At 42.1% G+C, this 11,386-nt stretch overlaps 1 protein-coding gene across 6 annotated transcripts in view; it reads right to left on the reverse strand.

Annotated features, from left to right (window-relative positions):
- The window catches only part of OSBPL3 (oxysterol binding protein like 3), an 85,895-nt gene extending 74,734 nt beyond the window's left edge, over positions 1-11,161 (reverse strand). For 4 of the 6 annotated variants that reach the window (XM_085050935.1, XM_085050933.1, XM_085050934.1 and 1 more), the window contains exon 1: positions 10,923-11,160. The gene's annotated coding sequence lies outside the window, so the exon portion shown is untranslated. Of the gene's footprint in view, positions 1-10,922 lie in introns of all 6 variants that reach the window. The other 2 variants (XM_085050937.1, XM_085050931.1) reach the window with 1 other exon arrangement.
- Between the last annotated feature and the right edge of the window lie 225 nt (positions 11,162-11,386).

The following is an 11,386-nucleotide window of genomic DNA, read 5'->3' on the forward strand; positions in this document are numbered from 1 at the left end:
ACCAATAATTATCTTGGGGCTATTTTTATTTAACAGTCCTATGACTAGCAAGAGAATTGAGGTGTCTCCTAGAAGTTGCTGCTGACAAAAAGTATTGAGGCACCTCTGATGCACTGAACAACCAGGACACGAGGGCAGAGGAGCCACATGAACAGAAGCAGTGACAGGGAATGCAGCTCATCAGCCCTGGAGGCAAGGGCAGGATCCAAGGGGTAACCTGCAGAAGTTCTGCTATGACAATGGGAAGTGACCAAGGAGAGGAAGGTACATGGGATACATGTCTGATCAACTCATCAGCAAATTGAAGAAGGTATGAAAGGAGAAAAAAAGCTACCCATGACACAAATAAAGGCATTTCCTACAGTGCCATATAGGGAAGCATCAGAAAAAGGCACTGCCAGTATCTAATCTGGTCAGGAAATAAAAAAATAGCACCTAAGACACACGTGAGATAAATGTAAATTTATGCAAGGAAGATTGACAACAGAATATTGTCCTGAAATGAATACCATGAGCATACTTAATCAGTCATCACAAGATTCCCTGCATCTCTTCAAGTCTAAATGCAAGTCTCCTAAACTGATTGGGGGAAGGAGTCTCCCCTATATGAACAGAGAGAAAATCACTTTACAGAGGGTCCAAATCCTCTTATAAATACTGAGAGAAAATACCAATTTTATTCATAGAAACCAGTTGTGGGTACATTTTCCAGAATTCTGAAATGATGTTTTAGTCCAAACACGTAAGCTTTGGAATAATTTGTTAATGAGACAAGCTTTGACTATTTTAAGATGATTCTTGGTAAGTTTACAAAAGAGAACAAACAAATGCATTGACTGAAACAATACTGAACATGAGAATCCAGGAACTCTCTTCCAGTCGTGTTATGTGTCAGCACAGCCACCTTCAGCGAGGAAGTCCTTATATACCACTTGCCAATGTTATTATCGCTGATTTAATCTGGGCTGCAAACTGACCTTGCCTTAATACTCTTAGGTTTCCATTAATAAAAAGAAATTACTTCAGCTTTACTCACATGTATTTCTTCTGTGCAAAGTTTTAGTGTTTTTCTGTGGGTTTTTTTAAGGAACATTTTTTAAGTGGCAGATCAAGGAAACGATACTTTTTAAGAATCTATGTTTAGACTACCAGACATAGGTAGCTTCAACTACATCAATTCTAACAATGAAAGTTATGCATATTTTCTCCTTGATTTGATGACAATATTTTGCAGCTCTTGCCTTTCCAAAGGCAGCTACAGTCCCCAGAGTTCTGTGACTCAGACACAGAGAAACAAGCGCTTCAGAATCTCAGTGCAAGGAGGAAGTAGGAGATCAGAACAATTCCCTTCTTCAAAGCCAATGCCAGCACAAGTCTAACCCATCTATGCCTTGCAATTTTTGTTTGCACTCCTCCTACATTTCACAAAGCATTCTTGCATGCAAATGTTTCAGTGGCATTCACAGACTGGGCGTAACAGCTTCATAAGATGACTTGGCTGTATTTACTCAAAACACCCTCATGATTTTCCAGGGCCAAAAAACCCACAAGGAAATAAAAAAGCAGTTTGATAAACCAGAATAAAAAGTGAAGCATTGAAGTTATGTACATTATAAATAAGAAAAAAAAAAATCCTGTTTTCCTGCCCTTCATGCCTAGTTCCATTACCAAATACCACCGTTCCTCCCAGCTGTAAGTGCATTATGCTCATCTAATATAGAAGATATGATTTTATCAATAAATTAATGCACAGCAAATGCACAGCCTACACCATCTCTCTTCTTAAGCCATCGCAAGGTAGATCAAGTAGCAATGCACTTGCAGAAGGTTGAATAATGATATTAAGAAAGAAAATCCCTCAAGAATTCCAGTTCTGCAAGATGGGAATGCTGGGACACAGGCCATAGCGAGAAAGGCATTGCATCTTTCTAGTAGTCAAGAGACAAACCTTTGTTTTCTTTTTAGCTTAGAACACAAAATTCACTGCAAGCAAAGATGATCCTTTTGCGGAAGGACTCTGGAGACTGAATTACTATTCAAATTTGAGAAAGCCAGAAGCAAACAACCCTGATCCTGCACTGAATTAAAAGGTGTGTTTATGCTAACCATGCATTCTAGTCATATTAAAGTATATAATGCAAACTCATTTGACAAGGAGTGTTTGGTAGTTCAGTGTGAACTGTCATGTCTGGAATTCCAAGACTGAAATGGCATCCAGTTAGGAAAACACCATCATTTTCAAATGCTGCACCGTGCCCCAGAAACGAAGATTTCCTAAGCCTCTTAAAGTAGGAAGCTGTTACCACCACAAACCCTTCCCGAAGTGAGAATAGTCACTTGATGCCACTGAGATATAGCCACTGTTCTACCACTGAATTACTACGAAATTAAGAAAACCACTTGTTTAAAAACAGAGATGGCCCACAGTGCAGCCAGAAATAAACGGGAAGTTGCATTTTCCCTGCTCAGCTCATCAAAGTCATCAACTAGGACTAAAAGCGGATTATTAAACTTTTCTGGTGAAAATAATTACTTGCCTGTATTTAAAAATACTCAATGGTGTCCCACTACTTGAAATTTGATCTTTTAAAAATGTAACAGTAACACTTGTAAGGGATCTTCAGTACACCAACACATGACTTGTAAGAAGAAAGGGATCTTTTATATTTAAGTGTTCCAGCAATAAAGGAAAAAAGAAACGAGTTTATAAGCCACACTTATCAAATATGCCATTTTATCGAAGCCTGACATCACTTTATTTTCTTTCAAAAGTAAGCAACCAAACAGCAAGTGTCATCAGCGAAAGTGTTATCCTGGCAATGGCTCTGCTGTTGATTTCCAAGTGCAAACATTGATCCTGCTGAACTCCAAGTAGTAAAGTACTATATAGTATTATACATAGGAAAGTAAGCTGTAAAACTGTGTGCTTGTGTGTTGAAGACTATGATTCAGCCATCCTGTGGAAATTTCTAACCTCTTATCTCCGAATCTGCAATGAAGTTCCATGTTTGTTCAGTGAGTGAAAAAACATGATTTCAGCAATGCCTTTGTATTCTTATTCTACGAAATAGGATGTTAAAAAAACTTGTTTCAACGAAACAAACTGGGTATCAGCTAAAAAGCAAGAACTTACTTTATCCACAGTAGCACTTCCCTACCTCGGCAAGTTCTCCTTCCTCAACAATTTGATATTCTCTAAGCACTGGGAAATATTAAATAAGTGAGCCTTAGGGTTTATAAAGTTATCATAATTTTGAGTGCTTACCGGTTTAATGTCTTACTGTTGGAATTTGTAGCTTTGAAAGACAATAAGAAATCTGCAAATGAACTCGCTGATATAACTTTTTTTTTTAAACAACAGGAAAGAATGAATGTGTTTTATACTTCCTGGATGTCAGCAGCTGTGGCAGTAGTGTAAGAACTATGAATTGTTAACTTCCTATCTAGGTCACTCAGTAAAACAATATCAGTACCATTCAGTTAAAGAAGACAAGAATCAATCTTAATACTTTGTCTTGATATTTTTGGCTCAGAAATTTTCCTGGAATCTAAACCCAGTTGGCTGCCTTCTCAGCCTAGAAGTGGTACAGATACCACAGCTGTAGGCAAATTGAGGGTCCACGATACATCTTTGTTGTCCATCATTCTATTCACTAAATAGTGATGTTGATACTAGTAAGAACACACCTACTGAATTCACACCTTAAAAATAGTATCTTTCTTGCCAATACATGACAAAGTCCTGTAGACCAACACCCAAACTCTTTTCATTCCATTCTTCGACCTTAATCAGAAAGCAAACAAGAAATATTAACTCTTCTTTCCTAACATGATTGTTACTAGAGTTCAATAACAGGACAAAATCTAGCCTAGATTCTCCTCTCTTCATATACATATTGCTATTATTTGATTTCAATATCAAGCAAATTAGAAAACCCCAGTAGTTTTAGTTCTCTTCTTTGTAAAATTGAAATTCTCTCAGACAGACACCACCACTCCACAGGAAGCCTACTCCAACAATGGTTGCACCCTGCTGTATGAGAGATGACCTGTATTCCAGCCACAAGATTGCTTATTGACTTCATTAAGGTCCATGCAAGACCAGAAAAAACCACCAAGACTCTGGCTGGCTTTTCAAAATAAATTTGTTCATCTAAGATTTTGAAGAGCAGAATTGCCTTATGCTAAGCTTCAAAATACCCAAGTAAAATTATCACAGAATGGTTCAAGTTGGAATGGACCTCTGGAGAACATCCAAGCCCCTGTTCAAGCAGAATCATCTGGAACAGGTTACTCAGGACCACATCCAGACAGATTTTGAGTATCTCCAGGGAGGGAGACTCCATCTTCTCTGGGCACGCTGTCCCAGTGCTCAGTCATTGTCCCAGTGAAGGAAAAAACCTTCTGATGTTCAGGGGGAACCTCCCCTGTTTCAATGCCCATTGCCTCTGGTCCTGTCACAAGTGACAAAATCATTATCAGAATGTTGTCTTTTAAAGGAAACTAAACATGGCTGTCCCAAGTGATTCAGCTAACCCTATTAAACAGTAACAGCAAGTAAGATGGAGTTCTGACAAGTTTCCAGGACAGACCATAAAGTCCTATTAATTACAATTGGCAAAAAAAAAGTTAAGGAGAAGTCTTCTCTTCAGACATAGTCTTAATAACACCTTTTCCTTATTTTAAAAAGCAAATACCCACAATCTTTTAGCAAAAATGCCAGCTCCAAATAGCCTGATGTATTCTAGGTGGCCTACCTTCTTTAGAGGTGACAACGTCATTGCTAAAAAGATGGACCTGCTACCTAAATGGCTGCACAGTTCATTCCCATGAAGTAAGAGCTCACGTGCCTCTACAGTGCACAGACACAGATACATCCAGCTGAGGGGGAAAACCCCACACAGCTACCAAATTGTAGAAAGGCATCTCTCGGCAAGTACCAGCCTGCCTTCCTTTGGCAAGCAGCAAGGCATCAGGGAGTGAACCTGACAAAGCCACCACAAACTCCTAACCACAGTCATCTTAAACTAGCAGAGACTCAGTAGCCCACATCCTTTGGAGCTTGCTGCATCTGCTCCCAAATACACAGACAATAATCACTTGCCTGTCTTCAGGATCGCTGTTGCTACTGCTGATTTACACATTGTTATTTTAAATCAGTCAAGCAGTACCCCAGCCGATGAACAGACACTTGCTGTTTCTTTTTTTAAGGTATATGACACTGTCAGTCACTGAATCACGTTCATAGTGAAACTTCCTCCCTTCCTCCCATCATAAATTGTGCTTAAATTCAGATTTTATGCTTTGTGCAGGGGATCTCAGCACTCATCTTTGTCACAAGCAAGAGATACCAAAAAATTATAGAATCGTTCACTCTCCTTCAGAATACAGTATTTTATCAGACTATTAAAGAAGCTTCTTTTCTGGCAATACAGTTACAGCCAATGTAGTCTCAGCTGCCAATATGAGCAAGATGTGTTCCACATCATATTCAGGGCAGATGCCATGGTTATGCCTCACAGCCTGAGGTAGTGCCAGAACCCTTTTGACAAGAAAACTTAGCAAGACTGGTCTCAAAGTCATATGTTGTCACTGCAGACAGCACAGAAAAAGTTCTGTGAAAATAAGAATTGTGCATTTCATTTCAGCAACCATGAGCATGAAGTAACTCTATCCCTCCTCAAGGCTATTTTTCTAGGCACGCTGACAAAGCAATTATCATGGAGAAGAGGGAGACATTGCAACAAAATGTTTTAACATGCGTGACTAGCAAGATGGAAGAAAGTAGTACCAGAGACCTATATTCTACTCTGCTCCCATGAAAACTTGAAGGGCAGGACTTAACCTTCCGTAATAAGCAGAATTAACAGTGACACAGATGGGCTTGTGCACTGAGAAGGATAAAGTCTCCTGCACACATAGTTCTTTCGCTGATTGCAGGCTGTTCAGAAATTGTCTTTGCAGTGGTTTCAGTGACTCTCTGGGCAGAGTATACATGTGAGGCAAATGGAGTACATCTACACAACCGCTCCTTATCAGAACCATTAACACCAGGAGCTTCATTCATTTTCACCAACAACTATATGAAAGTGGGACAGACTAAAACTGGAACAGTAAAAATATGTACACTCTGACTAGGCAAAGCCTCCAGAATCACAAGAACAAGTGGCATCAGATAAGAGAGAAGTGACCTAAAAGTGACCTAAGCAACTGGCACAACAGACAGGAGATTACAATTGTGATAACAGACTCTTCGCAGAATCATCATGAGCAATAATAACAGAATTGGCTGCAATTAAGATGGGAGAAAAGTATGACTACATTCAGTAATATTTCAGATTTCTACCCTGAAAACATTCAAAGGATACACAGAATGGTCAGAAAGCCCAATACTTCGTAGTTTGTTTTTTTTTTTTCTAATAACAAAGTCACTACTGCAACTCAAAAGATACCAATACAGTAAACACAGAATAGTTAGAAACACTTACTAACATGGATGAGTTTCTCATCTTTATTATTTTGTGTTGTTACTGTCTTTGATCTAAGAGCAGCAATTACATATAAGTGGTGCATGACAACTGGAGCACCACATACTACCATGGTTTTGCTGTGATTTTTTTAAGGTTTAAGTTCAACCAGCATGCAGGCAGAATCTGAAGATGACATTAAAAGTTGCTAATATGTAAAGATGAACCAAAAGAAAAATCTCCTTAATTCTCAATGTATGCATTATATTGGAAAGCAGAGGAAAGGGAGATTTGTTCACACACCCATGTAAACATAAGTGCCAAAGAAAATGTTCAGAAGGAAATAATTAAGTGTTGACATGGCAGCAGCTGTGTTTGCCAACCTAAATATGATTAAGGCATCAAACCCACACAACTTAAAGACTAGAGAAGAAACGTTCAGTTCAAGTACTTGTAGTTTAACAACTGGACTTCAAAGTGAGAAATCTAAAACCACAAAAATATACACACCTCATGGCAGGACAAGGAATGCAGAGCTTGCCTAGTATGTTTTCAATGACTTGAAAGAAGAGTTTTCACATTCAGTCTAAACTGTTAGAAAATTGAAAAGCAACAGAGGCACATAAAGCATCATATCTGCAGCCTTCCTCCTGTGACTTACCAGATGCTATTAGGCAGCCACTATCTTCATGTCAGGATGTCTGTCTCACAGCCAGATATACAATTATTTAGTTTAGAGATATCTCCAAGAGCTAAATGCACATAGCAACTCTCAATGCACTACTTCAGCTTAGGGCTTAGAGGTCAGTGAAAGTCAGTTCTCTCTCTTACTTGTTCCTCCTGCTACACATAACAGGGATTCCTGTCAAGTCTTGCTTATCAGTTTGTATTTTCCACAGAAAACAACTCGAGAGGCATGTCTAGAACAGCCTGCATCCAAAGACTGCGAATCATTAGCAAATACCAAACAGACATTGCAAAAACTGCTCAGCACCTGCCAGACTGAAAGCAGCTCAACTTCATTTCTTTACTTTCATGGTTAACATCATGGAGTGCCCAGACACTGAAATAGGATTAGGCCCTGCTGTGCTCAGTGCCACACACCAACACGTGACTTCTACCCTAAGGAGCTTGCACTGAGCCAGGCACACCAGACAGGCAGGACACTAGAGGCTGAGCTGCAATGGCCAAGTACATTTCTCTGTTTCAGCTAGCATTCCTAGAGTCCTCATGGCTTTTAGCAGCAAGGCAGGTACCAGAATTGCCATGGAATTTGTGTTTAAAAACAAAACAAAACAAAACCCCCCAAACAAACAAACAAACCAACCCAGCAGCCACAACAGCTCTGATCATTTAATAATTATCTCAGTTGCAATAGCTGAATACAGAAAATCAGAAATAATTTGTTCAAGTTCTTTATTTTCTTCCCCAGCTGAGGCTGTCCTCAACTTTATTTATAAATGTTTCAAGTGACTTGCAACAATGTGCCATGAGCTTCATGCTGACAAGAGCTCCAAAACCCCAACACTGCTCATTCACATCGTAATTTCATATATAATAGAATCTATTTCTGAACATATGTGAAAGCCCTGTGTGAAAGCCACAAGCATCTTCAAGAACTTTGCGTGAGCAACAAGCTAAAACTGATTGAAAGGAGAAGTAGTTAGGGTTATCCTGCCTCCCAGGGTCAGACCCAGAGCTGTGTTTTTCTCAGCTACTATGCCTAAACTTTACCTAGGCTATCATAGTCATTAGCATCAACACCCACATCGCTCAGCCTTGAAGGCAGACAGAAAACTTTCCTCTAAGGTAATTAGAAATTAACATGGAGGAGATATATTTTATGTTAGCAGAATAAAGACAAGCACCCACAACAGGACAGAACGTTACATACACAAAACCTCCTTGTCCTTCAGATAAATAAACTAAAACAACAAAATATTTATTTCAAGGCCCAGTATTGCAGGATGTAGCACAAGTGACAGCTGCAGGAGCCTAAAAACAATGCCTGCCCCCAAAGTATAATGTTTGAACATAATCACTAATGCAGAAGACAGACATGCAAATCCAGCATCTCAAAGAGCAGAGCAGGGTAAATTTGGTAACACATTAGTCCCGGTCTAGAGAGCTGTTTGTCAGATCTCAGTATATCTGCATCCTATTATCTGATACTTGATACAGAAAAAACGCAATTAGATTCTCCTAGCAGTTTCTTTGGTACCTTAGTAGCAGTGTATCACAGTATCTATACAGCGATATACAGTGTATCTATACAGTGTATCACAGTTATCTATAACCCAGCCTTTTACCAGCAAAACTTTGGTAAGCCAAATCTTAACTGAACTAAAGTAGATTAAATTTAGTACAATCAAAATATGCTGATACAGGTACTACACTGCTTCTGACATCTAAAAGTACCCCATGCATAATAACATACTCATTCTGCTGCCTCGTTCATCACGGCATGGTTTTGAAAATGCACTTTGCAGCAAATCCAATTTAAACCTAAAACATATTAGCACTTTAGATAAGAATCAACTTTTCTATAGACAGGCTTTTCTCATTTAGTAGCTATGAGCACCATTTGTAGGAACTGAAAACTCAATTTTATAATCACAAACCGTAAGATCCAGGAAATGCCATCTTTGGCTCTATTTTCTCCTCAGTATGTAACAAGACCTGGAGAATGCAACAAATGCAGGAATTAAGCTGACATGCATCAGTTTATAATAGATGTGGTTTGAACAAGACCCAATTCTTTACAACAATGTACACACATCTACTTAAAAAACCAAATAAGGCTTTGTATAAAATACAGTATACTTACATTTTCAACAGTGAATGAGCTAGCCACACACAGAGTGTTGCAACAGGCAGACTCCAGTTGAGTCTCACCATCATTTCCTGTCCATGGTGAACACACTAATAATTTCAGCACAACCACAACTGTTTAGTGCACACACAGAGAACATCTCCAGCACTTAAAATCCCCTCCCACCTTTCCTGCATGCAAACCCAGATACTATATAAAATTATAAAAGAAAGGACATAAGTGGGCTTAATGCAATGTGTGGAGAAGGCAATATAAGAGTAAAGAGAAAGAGACTCAAGACTTGTGAATGTTATTGCTTTGAAAACAGGCAAGAGCCACAATGGAAAACTAGTTAGCTTAATCTGCTGGGAGCGCAGACTGGGGAGTCTTATTTAAAGATACCTTTTTAAAAACTTTTTAAGCAATAAGAAACAAAGCTTGTGGAAATTAAAACTGTCACTACCCATGGCTTTACAGAAAATGTCCATGAAAACATGAAAACACATGCTTTAAATACCCAAACCGGCCTTACAAGCTCTGTTGAAATTAACTAGAGTGAAACACTCTGAACTCTATGAGTGAAACACTGAACTCTATGATTAATCGATGAAAGTCAAGGGATGAAGCAACTGTTCCCTTTGTGCCTTCTCAAGAAAACAGAGAAGAACATTGTTACCATCATTAGCGGCCTAGGACAAAAACATAAGGCAGAAAATTACCTTACATTTATTAAATGCCCTTTTCTCTAGCTATTCTAGATATCCTCCTAGCAAAAATAAAACACTTTCAGTGAAGAAAACTTCACTGGCACTGAACTTTACACCAAAGAGTTTTCTAATAATGGAGTATTTAAAAGCTCCTCTTGCCTACTTAGTCCTCAAATGGAAACTAAATCAACCTGGAAACAAGCTGGATTTAATTAACCTATTTTCTTTAAGATAGGTTAAGATAGGTTTATTTCTTTAAGAAATAATAATAATAATAATAGTGGTGGCATTTTGTTTTCTTTTTTATTTTACAAGAGCACAGAGAACCACAGACAGAGCAGAGACCGACGGCTTTGCAAACACGCCCAAGGTTTCTGAAGTTCCATTTCCCAGCCAGTCGGCTGCGAGGCGATTGCCCAGAGCAGCGGGGAGAGCTGCTCCAGCCCAGCCCCGGGGCAGCGGCTGCCGCTGGGTCACAGCTCACCTGAAATTCGCTCCGTCTCGGAGCCACATGGAGCGCACCGGCAGTCACCTAACCCCCTCAGCGGCACCCTCCCGGAGCAGGAAAGGTGTCCAAGTTGGCTGTCGCTCCGCAGCAGCCAAGTGGGGCTGACAGCGCGGCCGGGGACCCTGCGGGCGGCAGGAGGAGGCATGAGGGCTCGGCGGGGCAGGCAGGATGAGGCGCTGCACCGGCAGCAGCCGCCCGCCCGCGCCCCGGCCGGTAGCCGTGAGCTCCTCGCTGCCAGCCGGGCGAGAACGGCGCTTTCCGGGCGCCAAAATGCCACTTTCCTCGCGTGCCGAGTTCGCCGGCTGTCGCCCCCCGGCCCGGCTCGTCCCGCGGAGCCCCGGCTCGTCCCGCGGAGCTTCAGCCAGGGCAGCGACCACCGCCGCCAGCCCGCCCCATCCCGCCCCGTCCCGTTTACGGCGGGCACCCACCTGAGCTCCACGCCTACGGCCCGCCGGGCGCCCCCGCCATGGCCCCCGGGCAGCGGCGCCCCGCAGGCAGGAGCGAGGAGAGGACGGAGGGAGGGAGGAAGGAGCCCGGCAGGAGCGACAGCCGCCAGCGTCAAGGGTCGGTCCGGGCGGAGCGCTCGCTCCGGCTGCCGGCGCGCACCCACGAGCGGGACCGGCGGCGGGACCGCCGCGCTCGACTGACGGCCGCGCCGGCCCGCGGGAGGCGCCTGGCGCTGCCCCGCCCCGCTCCGCTCCGCCCCGCCGCTCCCGCCGCTCCCGCCCGCCTGCCCGCCTGCCCGGCCGTGGGGCGGGGGAAGGGGTGTTTCCATGACGTAAGGGCCGCGCCCGCGGACAGGTGCGGAGCTGTCCCGAGGGGACGTGGGGACAGGAGCCCCGGGCTAAGCCGGAGCTGAGCCCCCGAGCCGGCCTTAAGCGCTTGAGGCAGG

Source organism: Lichenostomus cassidix, chromosome 2, assembly GCF_008360975.1.
Source record: "Lichenostomus cassidix isolate B80296 chromosome 2, HeHo_3.0, whole genome shotgun sequence".
Classification (NCBI taxonomy): Eukaryota; Metazoa; Chordata; class Aves; order Passeriformes; family Meliphagidae; genus Lichenostomus; species Lichenostomus cassidix.